Source organism: Protopterus annectens, chromosome 1.part2, assembly GCF_019279795.1.
Source record: "Protopterus annectens isolate FY-2018-M chromosome 1.part2, PAN1.0, whole genome shotgun sequence".
Taxonomy (NCBI): domain Eukaryota; kingdom Metazoa; phylum Chordata; order Ceratodontiformes; family Protopteridae; genus Protopterus; species Protopterus annectens.
This window is the reverse complement of record NC_056727.1, coordinates 703782015-703798697: the sequence shown is the minus strand read 5'-3', so window position 1 is coordinate 703798697 and position 16683 is coordinate 703782015. Positions and strand designations below refer to the sequence as shown.

Here is a 16683-nt window from a genome sequence, read left to right as displayed (position 1 = left end):
GACCATTGAGCGAACAGAAGACATTGAAGAATTCGCATATGCATCCTTGCGAGTCGAATAGCTAGAATTGCTGCCGCCATCAAACATAGTAACTTCAAGACCTCTGCGGCTTTAGCTCTGTTCTTTGACACCAATGAGTTGACGTGTTGGCAAAGAAGTGAGACCCTTTCGACTAGAAGATGTAGAGTGGTGGTTGAGGTATCTAACTCTGCTCCTATAAAGATGGTATGCTGTGATGGTGACAAGGCAGACTTTTTGAAGTTGACTGTAATGCCTAAGTGATTGCAGAGTGTCAGAGTAGATTCTTTTGCCTGAATCAATTGATGCCTGGTGGTGGCGGTAAGGAGCCAATCATCTAGGTATGGAAACACCTGGAATCCTAGACGTCTCAGGTGAGCCGTGATCACTGCCATGCATTTGGTGAACACTCTGGGGGCTGTAGTGAGACCAAAGGGCAGGATTCGAAACTGGTAGTGATTGGCTCCTAGCCGGAAACGCAGGTGATCTCTGGGGTGTCTGTCCATCTTTATGTGGTAGTATGCGTCCTTGAGATCAATGGAGCACATTCAATCGCCTTTCCCTAAAAAGGGAATAATGGCCTGAAGCGTGACCATTCGGGACTTCTCTTTTTTTATAAATTGGTTGAGTCTGCTGAGGTCCAAGATAGGTCTCCAGTCCACTGTTTTCTTTGGAACCAAAAAGAATCTTGAGTAAGTTCCGAATCCTGTTTGGTCTGCTGGGACTGGCTGGATGACTCTTCTTCTAGCAACTTGCGGGCCTTTATAGTTGCTTGTTCCCTGAGACTGGGTGGAACATCCAGGATTCTGTTGACAGGAGTGGGAGGGGAAGAGAACGGTATGAAATACCCTCTGGAAATTATGCTTTGTACCCAGGTATCGGATGTTAAAATTAGCCAGGCTTCTGGGTACAAAGATAAGTGACCCCCGACTGCCTCCAGAGCCGGACAGCCGAGTGCTTTCAGGAGCACTGGTAGGGCTGACCAGAGAACTGGTCTCTGTCACCCTGTTGTTGCGGACCCCCCCCCTGCTACGCGGGTGGCATCTTCCATTATAACCCCCTTCTCTGCCTCTAGAGGGGGTTTCGCCACATGTGTCCCGAAAGGCTCCCTGGGCTTTTCTGAACAACATCTTTCCGCCCTTAGGGCCCTTGGGATAGGGCCGAGTAGGGGTAGAAAATGGACTCCGATGGCAGATAGAGTCTTTCCTTCCTGCTCACACTTGGTTAGAGTTTCCTTTACCTTGGGCCCAAACAGGGATGAGCCATCAAATGGGGTGTTGATAAAGGAAGACTTGAAAGGCTCCGCAAAGGAACAGAGATGCATCCAGGCTTGTCTACGCAGAGCAAAGCCTGAACTAGCGGCTCTACTCGAACCATCAGCTGCGTAAGATATGAGATGCATGGCTGAGTTTACAATCGAGTTTAGGGTAGCGAGCTGGGTGTTAACTTTGTCGGCAACCCCTGCAGCTACCGTACCCTGGAGAGTATCTCCTAGCTCTTTCAGGAGATCTCTTTGTAGTCTGGTAAAATGGGTTAAAAAGTTGCTGAAATAAACATGCGTTTCCCATTTCTATCCATGATCCTGGAATCTCTGTTAGGAGGTTGGACAGAGGAGGACATCTCAGACGTTTCCTTTTTGGTGGCTGCCACCACCACCATGGTATCAACAGGAATGCCCTTAGTCACAAAAGCTTTGTCCACAGGGGCAGAGATGAACTTATTTGGCTTCCAAGGGACAGGTTCCATGGCCTCCGGAGACTCCCACGCCTTACGAGAGATCAGTTCCATGAGCTCATCGTAAGGTGGAGACACCCAAGAGGTGGGAAGGTTGAGACCTGAAAGCCTTCAAGAGCAATGACTCGTCCTCGGTAGGGCTTTTGGACTGCTAACCAACCCTCTGATTAAGGATCTCAAATATCTCCGCAAAGGAGATATCCTCAGAGGGGGATCGAGGGGACCCTTCTGACTCATCCAAGTCAGTGCCAGATGTCAAAGACTTCTGTGGGGAGTCCAAGTGCCTCCTCTTGCACAGTCTCTTTCTGGGTAGCTCTTCAGTGGGGGCTTCTGGAGAGGTCTCAGAAGAGCAGGGGGCGCCCTGTGGGGCTACTTGAGGCTCAGGGTCTCTACGCTTGGGCTGACCGGTAGAAGCAGGAGCGGACACAGGCACTTGAGGGGAGAAGGAAGCCAGACCTGATGCTGATGATGTCTTTGGAGACAGGACTCTCCTCATGGCATCGAACGCACCATGACTCTGACGAGAAGGGGTAGATGGATCCGACGGGACCGTCCGATCCTCCCGCACCAAGACCATGGGCTCCGAGCCCGCGATAGGAGCTGAGCTCATCCAAGCCAAAGCCCCGAGAGGAAGACTCGGCACAGACAAATCGGTATGACTATCCTCTCCGGACCAGAAAGGAGAGTGTCAGCTCCTAGAGTCCCCGGTCGGCGCCGAGGATGTCCGAGCAGATTGAACAGATAACACCGGAGCAGGTCTCGGCTCCACAGGCTCAACAACCATCAGGTCGGCCTCCTCCAGCTCCGAAAGTCCAGTACAGCTCGAAGGAGGAGCAGTCAAGTCCGGGTTAATGGTCTTTGGTTCCGACGAAGGTGTCGGAGCCGACAACAATTTGGCAAGGCCTGGTGCCCATAAAAGCTTCTGCACAAACCGGTCTATATCCAGATCTGAGAGGCTGACAGAAGACTTCGAGGAGTGCACCGAGGGTGCTGAATGGAGCAGACGAGATGAGAAAATCTCAGAAACCGGCTCCAAAGCTGTGAGCTGGCTCCGAACAGAAGGGACACTTGGTTCCGAAGGCAGTGGAAACGATGACCCTACACCCTCCATTATTTTAGCCTTTTTCGATAACTTGGAGTCATCTGAAGACTTGGATGACTTAGATAATTTACTAGCACCATCCTGGTCACCCAGTGCTTCCGAGAAGGGGTGCTGAAGTAAACCCCTATCCACCAAATTCCTCCTCCTCTCTAAAAGTACCCTGGAAGAGAAGGAGTGACAGATGTTGCAAGAGTCTTGGAGGTGTAATGCCCCCAGACAATAAACACACTGAACGTGCCCGTCAGTGACTGACATTTTTTGTCCACAATCTGGACATTCTTTGAAGCCAGATTTAGGATGTGGCTTCTCAGACATCCTTTTAAATTTAGACAAATTTAAACAAATGGAATTTGCTGTAATTCCAATACAGACTGCATTTCTGTGAACTGCTGGAAAGCTGACAGATTTGCTGTGAGCTGCAGAATTGGAATCTATTGTAAACTGATAAGTACACTTTTTGCAACTTAATTTGCACTGTGCTGTATTTATACACTTGCCTATTATTTATAGTGGTGTTGTGTTGTTTGTGTCTCTTGTCGTCTCCACTGTGTTTCTCCCACCCAGCCTCCCTGTTCTTGTTTTGGTGTTAATCTTGGTGGATTTGAAACTGCCCACCCCTCTTGTAAGTTTGTATTTGGATACTCCTTCTGGGCCTATCTCATTTGCTCACTCAACTAAGTGCAGTGAGATCATATTCTGATTTCAGGCACTCCTACTGTGTACAAAGAGAGAATTTGAGAAGGACAACCCCTGCAGCCTCTTAATCCTGCTGTGTTCCCTCCCTCAATATATATACATATATATATATATATATATATATATATATATATATATATATATATACATACACACAGCTGCTCTTACTTTAACTGTCTTAGTTGCTGTTCTGCGTGCTGCTATCTGTTCAGTTGTTCTTACTCTGCACTTATTACTCCTTGATAGTAGCCTTCTAATTTAATGCCTTCCGCACTTGTTTTTTTCAGTCATTTGTTAATTTAATTGCATTTAATTAAACTGTATTTGCCGTAATACTGATACACGTGTGCTAGCCTGCACTGCATTTGAATTGTATTTACTGCTGTTTTAGCTGCTTTTCTGTAAAAAAAATTCCTAGCTTGTTTCCTGCCTTTCCTGTAATTTGTCTAGTCCAGATACAGACCTGCTGTATCCAGGACTGTTTGCAAGCTCCTGAGCCCCCCAAGCCTTTCTGTGTTGGAGGGAAGCCTTCTAGCTTATCAGTGGGAGAGGTAAGCACTAGGTAGCCTATCTACCACAGGAGAAGAGGTTTCTGGCCCAGAAATTATAGTTTATTGGCCATTTGGGAAGTTCTTCCATCTCTTTCAACCTTCTGATTCAAAAGCCTGTGTTTGTGCTTGTTTTCTGCCTTTCCTGTTACTAGTCTAGTCCAGGTACAGATTTGCTGTATCCAGGACTCTTTGTAAGCTTCTGAGCCCCCCCCAAGCCTTTTTGTGTTGGAGGGAGGCCTTCTAGCTTATCAGTGGGAGTGGTAAGCATCAGGTAGCCTATCTACCACGGGAAGAGTGGGTTTTGGCCCAGAAATTGTAGTTTATTGGCCGTTTAGGCAGTTTTCCATCTCTTTCAACTTGCTGGCTTAAAAGCCTGCATTTGTGCTTGTTCCCCACCTTTCCTGTAACTAGTCTAGTCCAGGTACAGATCTGCTGTATCCAGGACTCTTTGTAAGCTTCTGAGCCCCCCAAGCCTTTCTGTGTTGGGAGGGAAGCCTTCTAGCTTATAAGTGGGGAGTGGTAAGCATTAGGTAGCTTATCTACCACAAAAGGAGTGGTTCCTGGCCCAAAAATTGTAGCTACTGGCCGTTTGGCCAGATTTTTCCTATATCTTTCAACTTTCTGGTTTAAATTCCGCACTTGCGCTGTTTCCCACCTTTCCTCTTACTAGCCTAGTCCAGATACAGAGTTGCTGTATCCAGGACTGTTGGTAAGCTTCTGAGCCCCGCAAGCCTTTCTGTGTTGAAGGGAAGCCTTCTAGCTTATCAGTGGGAGTGGTAAGCAATAGGTAGTCTAGCTACTACAAGAGGAGTGGTTCTGGCCCAGAAATTGTAGTTTACTGGTCGTTTGGGCAGTTTTTTCCATCTCTCTCAACTTTCTGATTTTAAAGCCCATGTCTGCGCTTGATCCCCACCTTTCCAGTAACTAGTCTAGTCCAGGTACAGATTTGCTGTATCCAGGACTGTTTGTAAGCTTCTGAGCCCCCCCCCCAAGCCTTTATGTTGGAGTGCAGCCTTCTAGCTTATCAGTGTGAGTGGTAAGTAGTAGGCAGCCTGTCTACCACAAGAGGAGTGGTTCTTGGCCCAGGAATTGTAGTTTACTGATCATTCAGGAAGTTGTCCATCTCTTTCAACTTTCTGGTTTAAAAGACCACATCTGCGCTTGTTTCCCATCTTTCCTGTAACTAACCTACTGGAAAGCACTAGAAAGCCTTAAACTGATACAAGCCTTCTAGCTTAAAAGAGAGATTTTGGAGTGATTGAGTATCAGTTTTCTGTATTTTCTTGCTGTACTTAACTGTTTTCCGCCTAAACGCTGACTTTTCCAGCACTTATTGTGATTTAAAAGCTTGTTTTTTTCACATATTGTACTTATTTGACTGCCTGCACTTTTAAAAAGTTATTTGTTTAAATAAATTGTTTAACTGTTGTAGGCTACACACTAAAGTGCAACAGCCTTTTCTGATTGCTTGTAGTCGTTTAAAGCTGTTTTAAGTGTGCTTTTTACTATTTTTGCCTTATCTTTTCAAAAAAAAAAAGTTCTTGTTTCCCGCCCTTCTAAGCTAGTATAATCCAGTTTTCAGGCTTGTGCTGAATTCAGGGCTGTGTTACAAGTTTCTGAGTTGCCCATACCTTACTTGGATAGAGGGAAGTTTCTCTGTTCACCTGTGAGAGAGGGGGAACTGTGAGCAGCCATCTGTCCCTGGAGGAGTGGTTCCAGCCCAGAAGTTAGTAGTTTAAAAACCGCGTTTGCACAGTCTAGTGCGCCGGGCAGCACCAGTTAGCTAGGGTTAAATTATTCCCTGCTCCACTAAGTCTCCTCTTCAGTTTTTCACTTGAAACTAGTCTAACTCTCAACCTAAGCATTCAAAAAGCATCCTACAGCCCAGCACTTGCTCAGACCTAATAGCAAGCACTAATATACCCCGACACTTGACTGCCCCAGCAGGGCAAGGCTCTTTATCCACCCCTCACCAACCAAGTGACTAAGCAGCTCACCCTACTATTCAGCCATGACCAAAGGGCAACTTCAGGTGTACTCTCCAGTCCAGCTGGTGAATCTGGGTATCCTGAGGCAATGTTACAACTGCCTCAGGTACACAGACAGCCCTCTCCCTCCTACCACAAAACACTAACATTTGCGAGAGATACAATTATACAGCCAAACTGGAGGCTAAGGTCTCTCCACCCAAGACTGGAGCAGACAGTCATGAGAAGAAGGTTAAAACTTGCACCACACCTCCAGCCTCACAAAGACCTACTAAACCAGCACTGGCAAAAAATACACATAAATGCACAAAATCATACTCTGAGGCTCTAAATAAAAACCTGCAAAAGCATCAGAGAGCTCCAAAGCAGACATAGACAAAACCTGCACCTCCCGTCACAAACCAGACAACATATAAAACACAAAATCAATGTGCCGCACTATCACAGCCCTTAAGGCGAAATAACATACCTAACACACTAGTAATAGGTGACTCAATAGTCAGGCACACTGATACCCCACTCACTAGGCTGGACAAGGAGAAGGTTATTGTTAGCTGCTTATCGGGAGCCAGAATCCACCACATAACACAGGCACTCAGGTCACTCCAGAACAAGTACAAACATGACTCTGTCATTGTTCATGTTGGTGTGAATGCTTGAGACATACCTCCCTGGACTACATGAAGAGAGACATGGAAAAGCTCTCTGATCATGTAGCCCAGGCGGGTATGACCCTGACCCTGAGTAGCATCCTGCCCTCACCAAGAATGATACCTCAGTATAAAGAAAAAATTATCAATTTCAACAATTGGCTAAGCTTCTGCTGTCATTCAAAGGGGATCCAGTGTCTGTCAGCCTGGGATAACATGCTCGACAAGCCGCGTTGCTTTGTAAGAGATGGCTTGCACCTGTCACCCCTTGGCTTTTGAATACTGGCCAAGGCTCTTGCTGCCCCCATAGTGCCTTTTTTAGGCAAGGCTCAAAATTCAAACCCACCACCGTAAACAGCACAAGTAAAAAAATGAGGGTTATACTACTTAACGCCAGGAGTTTAAATCTCAAAATGCATGTGCTCAAAGCACACCTAAGCATGGAGAATGTCGACATCTGTGCAGTAACTGAAACCTGGTTCAAGGCTCCAGAGAGCACTCCAGCACTACTGGGCTACAACTCATACCACACATTTTGGCCACAGAACACGGACCGAAGCACAAAAGGAGGGTGTGTATCCATATTCATCAAGGATACCCACACATCCAGGTTAGTGGCGCAGCATGATACCTCTGAGATCATCCGTGTGCAACTAACATCGGGCAAATCTGCAATGCAAATTGTGGCCTGCTACAGATCACCCTCCATGACCCAGGACCACCACTCCACCTTTCTGGAGACATTGGAAAATATGAAGGTCCTACTGAACACCCTGATATTGGGCGATTTCAATTACCCTACCATTAACTGGGAAAACGACTTGAGTACAAACTCCCAGGCTCAGCGCTTCCTGGAATTTATCAAATCAAATGCCCTGGATCAGCTGGTAAACTCCCCTACCAGAGGCCACAACATATTGGACCTGGTCATCACCAACATGGGCGACAGGTGTTCCGTACTGGAGGTCAACCCATCACTGGTTACATCAGACCATAAGCTAATCACCCTGGATGTCCACACCCCACCACCACCCCCAACCAAGGAAACCACAGTGAAAAACTTTTCTAAAGCAAACTTCACCTTGCTTAAGGCAGAGGTGGTAGGTTTCACAGCCCCCACGCTAAAGGATAACACTGCCCAAGATGCAGAATCCTTTACAATTACACTCTATGAGCACCTACAAGGATGTATGGATTGTGCCAGCCCTAGCAAAACCAAGACTCACTCCCCTAAGAGAAGGAAACCAGTCTGGTGGACCCCTGCCATAAACAGGTTATACAACAGATGGAGGAAACTAGTTCAGAAAAAAAGCAAATCCCAAGAAGGAAAGACATCCCTGGATCAGTATCAGTAAGAAACTAAGGTCCCTCATAAAATCATCCAAGGCTAACTTTGAAAGAAAAACAGCCAAGGATTCGAAAGATAACCACAAAGCTTTCTTTAGCTATGTCAAGAATCTAAGTGGCAACTCGTAGATATGTTCTGAGCTAGTGCAAAATAGCACAAAATATACTGAACCTACAGATATTGCCAACATCCTGGCAGATAGATTCAGTGCAAACTTCACCTCCCTCTCACCTTCAAAAGGGTCCACTACAATACTGGAAAAGTGTAGTGTTCCGGAAATCACAGGCGCACGGGTGAAAACAGCCCTTTCAAAAGCCAAAAGCACAGCATCAATGGGGCCAGATGGTGTCCCAGGCTGCGTCTTGCATGAACTACAGAACGAACTAACCCCCCACCTAAACACGCTGTTCAACTTCAGCCTCTCCACAGGCTACGTGCACATAGAATGGCGCACAGCAACGGTTATTCCTCTCCACAAAGGAGGGGCCACAACTGACCCTGGTAACTATCGCCCCATAAGCCTGACTTGCCTGGTTTGCAAGGCTATGGAGTGCATCATCATGGAACTCATTAACAAAGACACTGGGAACCTCCAAACACTTGACCCGACCCAGTTCAGCTTTGTTTAGAGCAGATCATGCCTATTAAACCTGGCTGACTTCTTCAAGACCGTCACCAAGGCCATAGACGAGGGAAAGGTGGTTCACACAGCCTACCTTGATCTTGCCAAGTCGTTTGACACCATTCCTCATTCGGGTATTATAGAAAAACTCACCAGCCTGAACATAAACCCCTACGTCACAAGATGGGTTGCCAAATGGCTTACAGACAGAACTCACACAGTAAGAACAGCAGGCTCCAGGTCCGACTCTAAACCAGTCACAAGTGGTGTCCCACAAGCCTTGGTTCTGGAACCCCTACTGTTCGACATATATTTCTCAGAAGTACAGGCAAACACAACCAAGTTCACCGGTGACTGCAAACTGGGGAGCCATAATTGACTCTCCGGCTGACACGGACATACTTCAAAAAGGCTTTACTGAGACAGACACCTGGTGTCAAAGTCAAGGCCTCAAGCTAAATGCCAAAAAATGCATAGTCATCCTGTCTGGGAAAAACAAAGCACCCAAGAATTACCACATAGGCGGCAGCCCCCTTAATACAGAAGAGGTAATAAGAGATCTGGGGACCCTGGTAGATAGTAATCTCTCCTTTGACAATCATATTGCCAAAGTAGTTAGGAAATCCTTCTATGTGGCCCATCTAATTACTAAGGGGTTCACATCTAGAAATAAAGAGGTTATAGTGCCCTTCTACTAGTCACTCATCAGACCCATCATAGAGTACAATGCCCCATCTGGGATGTACCTCAGAAAACACTTCCAACAGCTGGAAAGACCACAAAAGTACCTTACCAAGAGGATCACTGGCCTCAAACATATGTCCTATGCGGCCCGACTGAAAAAACTCCGGCTGTACTCAGTGGCATATCGCTTACTCAGAGGTGATCTCTGCCTGACTTACAAAGCCATGTCCAACTCAGAATTGATGGACATGCTCCACCTAAAGAAATCCAAGTCACTGCGAGCCACGCGCTCTAGTGAGCTAAACCTCACCACAACAATAATAGCACATGCTGGAGGGATAGATTCCTGTCACAGAGACTCCACATGTTTTGGAACAAAATTCCTAACTATTTTAGGCACAGCCCCTCACTAAAACTCGTCAAGAGAAGCCTTGATGAGTGGATGGGTAACAGAAAATACACCCCTGGGATCACTTCTTTGGCTCTGCTTGACAGAGGCTCAGTTAATTAATCAATGGGGCAGCGAAAGCCGACACACTCTGGCTAGGGTTATAAATGCCCTCGGGCAGATAGCCTAGTACCTACCTATGAACCTATTAACCTATGAAAAAAACACACTCAAAGCAACTATTTAACTAACTACTGACCAAGAATTTAGTTAAATACAATAAATACAAGGCCAGCTACTAGGACAACTGCTAACTAGAAACACTTATATAGAAAAAACAAAGCCAACACAGGGCACTTATCTAAATCTACATATATATATATATATATATATATATATATATATATATATATATACACACACACACACACACACACACACATATATATATATATATATATATATATATATATATATATATATATAAACTATCCTAACAAGAATGAAAGTCAAGAAAAAGTTTTTAAAACTTGCAAATAGACTAATCTTTCCAATAAAACTGGTCCGAGCTATCTGGAACACCGAGATCTGTGCCGCGGCAAACTAGATCTTAGGTAATTCCAGCAGTGCATCACAGGATAAGGGGCTTGGTCTCGAGCTACTGGCAAACCTTGAGCTTTGCTAATGGCCGTGTCGGAGCCGAGGATCGGCTCTGAACCCATCAGTGAGAATAAACGGCGAGATTTAACGACATCACATTGTCCTTTTTCAGTGGAGTTCTAATCTAAGTACAAGAATACACAGACGACTATTATTTGAAATAGTGCAAAAAATCAATGCACCTACTTAAAGGTGGGCAAATTAAATTATTATGAAAGTTATAATAACTGTGAAGATATATTGATTATGATGGTTTTGATCAAGTAATAAGTATGCTGCTTAAGTGAGTATGATAAAAGAAATGTAAGATAGGTAAAAAAGTAAATGGAGAAGGCAGACGTCAGTTGCGATAAATATGCTTTTAGATGTAAAAAAAAAACATAAATTTTGTTGGATTCCTTGTTAATGGCCTTTTAAACATGATACAAAAATCTGAGATCTGATTAGGCTGCTATTTTCTTATAAGCAAACTGAGGAAACAACTTCATGAAAATAAAGTAAAATAAATGCTCTGAAAAGGCTGGTCTTGTCTGGGTAAGTATGAAAAACCAAGGTCGGTTGCTAAAGCAACTTACAGATAACGAGAAGTGAAATGTGCAGGTGAATAATGCTGCTTTTCAGGACAGTGTAGTACAATATACTGACAAGCCGAATACATTGGAAAGATGAGAAAGTGAAAAAAATGAATGGACTGCAAGTGATAAACAGCTAAAACTGACTGGTTTCTCAACAGCTAAAATTGACTGGTTTCCTCAGTTAAAGACTTTTTGTAGCGGCTACTGGGACCACAACTAGACCTTACACACATGTAAGAGGAATATGATGGAATGAGGTTGTGAAAATTTAATAGAATTTAAAGAAGGCAGAGTAAAGGGAGACAGAAATGTGTTAGCAACATTATATTGTCTAAGGGCATCATGTCGGACATGATGGTGTATACGATAACAGAGGGCTTGCAAGACACTAGATAGAAGAAACTAACAGAACTCAGCATCAAAAATACACGTTTGCTAGTAAGAGAAAAGTAGCATTAGTTTATTCAGAGAATGGCTAACAATATAACTGGTAAAACTAACAAAATAAAAGAGATTAATGAAGATATGTAGTTGTCAGCCGTGAATCATTCTTACTGTTTTATAGATGTAGTAGTGGAAGAGATGATGCATACAATAAATTCATGAGCATGATGTATAAGCTTACGTTGTATTTTAAAGGGAAATGCTTTGCTAAAGACAGATATATGCAAGATATAATACCAAACATCTTAACAGCACCTAAATGAGAAGAAGGTGGTAGTATGATGATGATGACTTACAATATCTGCAGAAATGAGATGCTTAACTGATGTACTGAAAGAATGTAATCATAATACAGGTATGCATATGCTTTACATAATCATTATATTGTTTTATTCTATAATATTGTAAGTAAATGAGTAGTGAGATACAGCAGGAAGTTAGACAGGAAAAGACAGCAAGTGTGGGGGACAACAAAAGAGTTTCTTAACTGGAGATTCAATTACCTACATATTTAAGGCCATGGAAATGCTGTCAGAACAGACTGGTATACAGTAAAACCATCCTTGCAGCTTACAATAAATAAGGCATGGTTGGAAGAGATCAAGTAGTCACTAAGAGACAGGCATAATGACTGGACATCAACTGCCAATCAAAGGAGACAGCTGAGGTGATAAGAAGAAGAACCAAGAATGTGGCAGATGGGGTTCTGAAAACATTACTCTCAGAACTGTTACCTAAAGAAGAGCAAATGCATTTAAGGATGGTATTAGGAAGTTTAATGACTTAGCTGCGGTGGTGGTGCTGCGGCAGCGTTGTCGCCTCACAGTAAGACGTCCTGTTCGATTCTCAGCTAAAGCGTCTTCTGTGTGGAGACATGCGTGAATGGGCGTACCTTAGTTGAAGGTTGTGCGTCAGGCCTGGCAAGTCGGTATGTAAAAATCTACTGCCAATCATTAGCGGACCGGAGATCTGCTGTGGCGACCCCTAACCGGGAAAATCTGAAAGATACAACATTAGGAAGTTTAATGACTGACTACAGAGTGCAGATGGAAGACATCTTGTGGAATGCTAAGGGATTATGTAAAGCAGACAGAAAAAACACAATCTGTGTCAGAAACAGAGCTCCAACTTAGCCGAGAAGGGACAGTAATGCTGAAAGGCATGTCTCCATAATTATACAGAAGTAGAAAAGGAGTCATAGAAGCAGAAAAGAGGGATAAGGTACATATGCACTAAGTAAGCTCAAGCAGGAAATACAGACAACAACACATTAAATGAAAAACCAATGGTGAATGAGAACATGGGTTGGATATTAATAACAACAACAATAATAACTATTATTATTTTACTATTATGATTATTCAGTGGAAAGAGGCCAGGAAGAAAGTTGCAGGAAGGAAGGGAAAATTATGAATATAAGAAGAGCACAAGCCAGTAAAAACAAGGGAGCTAGAAATGAAAGTGTAGGCTGATTAGGATTGAGAGAAAGAACAAGAATGGATGGCCTAGCAATCTATGCAAAGAGGAGGAGGAACACCACCAGAAGAATAGAGTGAAAGAAAGGCACGAGCCAAAACTTAGGGTAAGCACCCTTGTGGATGAGGTAGAGGAAGGAGGGTGGAGAATATTGGAAGATCAACGCAGGATATAAGCCCTTGGTAAAAGCAAGGGATTAAAATGAGAGACTAGAAAGAGATTAAATGAGCAGGCTAACAGGAAGAGTAGGAGGATCAGTCTTCTCATGGAGATTTGAATTGGTCAGGAAGAGAAACTGAGGTCCAGATCTCCACTGTTCAGACAAAGTGGGGGCTGATTAAAGTTCTAGATCAAAAGGCAAGTCACCAGCAAGTTCAGAACTATACCAGAAAGGATAGAATTCTAGACATAGTGTTAACCAAGGAAAAATGCACCAAAGATGTCCAGGTTAAAAATAACCCAGTGATCATTCCACCTATTTTTTCCAAGTTGGGAAGATTGTGGGACACCAAGTGCAAAGTCAAGGGTGTGGGATTTGGACAAGGTCAAAGATGAGCTAAGGGATAGAAGGCAAATCAGTGTGGATAAGGACTTCAAGAAAAAGAAAAAAGAAGAAGGTCAGAGAGTCATAGAATAACAGAATGTACAAGGCAGCTGGGCCATGTGGCCATTCCTTTTCCAAAATTCAACAGGGCAGTCACAGCAGGAGTGAATTTATACATACCCATCCAAATGTCTAATGCTTTCTTTAAAGAAGATACTGTGTCATACTGCTTCATCTAGAGAAGAATTCTGTTCCACAGAAGGGCTAATGACTACATGATGACTATGTCTCTCCATAATGAATTGTTTACTTGCTGAAGTAAGTTCAGACCTGTGGTTCTGTAGGGCTGTTTGATTAACAGAGAAATAAGAGATCTTGGAATTCAGAGTCTCTAATGGCCCAAAAGGCAAGGAAGACACAGCCCTTAAGGAGTATGTTAGACACAGAAAACAGGGACATTGCCTTCAGCCCATCTTCATAGCTCAGGTTGTTTAGTCCCATGATTTTTTTTGCCAGGATCCTTTGGGGTTTCTCTAACTGCGTGACATTTTAGCAAGGTATATCCTATAGGGGGCACTATATTCTATGATAGGCCTGACTGTAGAGGGGTCAGGACTTCTTTGGACCTATAGGAAATACCCCTTACGATCAGCTGTTTCAGATAAGATTGCCTCATCCCTCTTGTAGCATGATGGTCAAATGAGAGGGAGTTATCTACCCATGTCCCAAGGGCTCTATCAGCTTTTTCATTTTGAAGTTGGGTAGTTTCTATACTACAACCCGGATGGAGTATTTGTTTGCCAAATGCAACAATATTGCATTTTTTAAGCCTTTAGTTTTAGCCTGTTGTCACTGCATCAACTATTAACATGTGCAAGTTCACTTTGAAGCTCCTGCATATCAGAAGATGATTCAAGTACAACACCTAGTTTACAATCATAGGCAAACTTTGTTAATCAAAGTTCCAGATTTGTGATCAGAGAAATACATGCCAAACAGCAAAGGGCGTAGTAAAGAACCCAATGGTACCCCATTGGTTAATTTCATGCTCTCTGAGACTGCACCTGCCACCCTCACATGGTAGGTTCAGTCCCTCAGCCTATAAGCTTTCAATCTAACTACACAAAGATCAATTTGGAGTGCACTTAGCTTATTGAATATGTTGGCATGTGGTACAGTATCAAATGCTTCAGCGAGGTTAATGTATGCTGTATGGAGATGCTTACTTTACCCTCTCAAAGAAATTTAGCAGATTTATTAAACAGGATCTATCCTTTACAAAGCCAAACTGTTGGGGGTTAAATCTTATAAATTTTTTACATCTTAGTTTATCAGGTCTGTTATGATCTTGCAGATGAGGTTCACTGGGCTGATTGGTCTGCATTTACCAGGGTCCATGATGCAGCCACCTTTACGAAGAGTAAACATATTACTAGCCAGCACACACATGCATGAGGAATGGAAGTAGGCAAAAGTAGTACTACTATACAGGGAAGGGGAGGAAAATGTAAGAAACTACTGTTTGGTTAATCAAGCATTTGTGTCTGTTAAAATTATAAAGAAGAACATAAGTGGCAGGGAGGAGGTGGCATCCAAACACAATAACTCTGGTGTGAAGCATTAGCTAAGAGAGCAGAACTTAAGCTACAAGAGCAGTAAAAAGACCTGGGGTGTTTACCACGGTTAAGGTAAATGAAATTGACCAAAGCTCATCAGCATTCAAAAAAAAAGTTCATCAGCATTAAACTTTATCAGAAATATAAAAGAAAATCAGCTAAACAATTTAAATGTGGCCTACAGAAAAACTTGCAGTGGAATACCAGCAGATTTGGTCAGCTTGGACTTCAGGAAGGTCCTCAAGTTGGTCCCATACAGGCAGCCTGTAGGAAAACTGCAGGACTGAGGGCAGGAACAAGACCTAGAGATTAGATACACAAATATTTGAAAGCTAGGACAAAGAGGGATGCGGTGAGATAGATACCATTAGCAATAATAGTTGTGACAAGCAGATTACCACAAGGGTCACACCTGAGGGCAGGACCAAGGCCAAAGAATTAGACAGTGGGATATTTGAAGGACAGGACAAAGAGAGACATGGTGAGACTGATACTGTCAGAAATAATGGTAGTGACTAGCAGAGTATCACAGGGGTCACACCTTGATCCAATATTCTTAATGTGCTCATCCTGCTCATCCAAAAAATATATATACATATATGTGTATATATACATATATATATATATATATATATATATACACACACACACACACATATATATATATATATATATATATAGGAAAAGATTACAGAATTAACTGACTTTGAGATGACACAAATACAGGTGAAGCAGAGAAGTATGTGATGAAGAGTCTACAGAAGGACACTGAAAGACTTTCCAAGTGGGCAGAAACATAGCAGTTTAATTTCAGTGTAGACAAATGCAAAGAACTCTGCTGAAGGGTCACAATAACTCTGGTGTGAAGCATTAGCTAAGAGAGCAGAACTTAAGCTACAAGAGCAGTAAAAAGACCTGGGGTGTTTACCACGGTTAAGGTAAATGAAATTGACCAAAGCTCATCAGCATTCAAAAAAAAGTTCATCAGCATTAAACTTTATCACAAATATAAAAGAAAATCAGCTAAATCCAAAGTGCTTGCTGCAGCTGAGGATTAGGGTTAGTGCTGCTCCTCATGTAGGGGGCTACACCCTTTGGTAACTTTTTACTTAATGTAACCTATTCAGTGTTTGCACAACTTTGGGGTAGGTTGCAAACTTTCTAAAACTTTCTAAAAATAGGTCACTGATGAACTAGGAACTGAGGGAATAATCAAATACCATTCATCAGACACGAACTGGATTTTCGAAGAAGGCCACATCAAAAGTACATAAAATGCTAGCCTGTATACTTTGGGGGGATAGAATCTAGAAGCAAATTAGTAATGCTCTTGCTCTACCAGGCCCTCACAGCTGCAATGTGGCTGTGTAGTTTCCTGTTATGGAGTCAGTTAGGGTCTGTCCTTAAATGTAGATGGCTCCAACTTGGGAGCTGAAGGCAAGCCTTCATGTCATTGATGGAAGGACCACAATGGGAAGAGACTGTAAAGTAGCAGAAAAAAGACGCAGAGTACAGAATGTAGGGCCCAAACAGCCCTTTATGGCTACTTGGGTGACAGCTACCTACAGGTTGTCCTCATGCCTGTGA

At 43.3% G+C, this 16683-nt stretch overlaps 1 protein-coding gene across 3 annotated transcripts in view; it reads right to left on the bottom strand.

The window, feature by feature from the left end:
- The window catches only part of HEATR5B (HEAT repeat containing 5B), a 2176461-nt gene that overhangs the window by 911458 nt on the left and 1248320 nt on the right, over positions 1-16683 (bottom strand). The window lies entirely within an intron of this gene.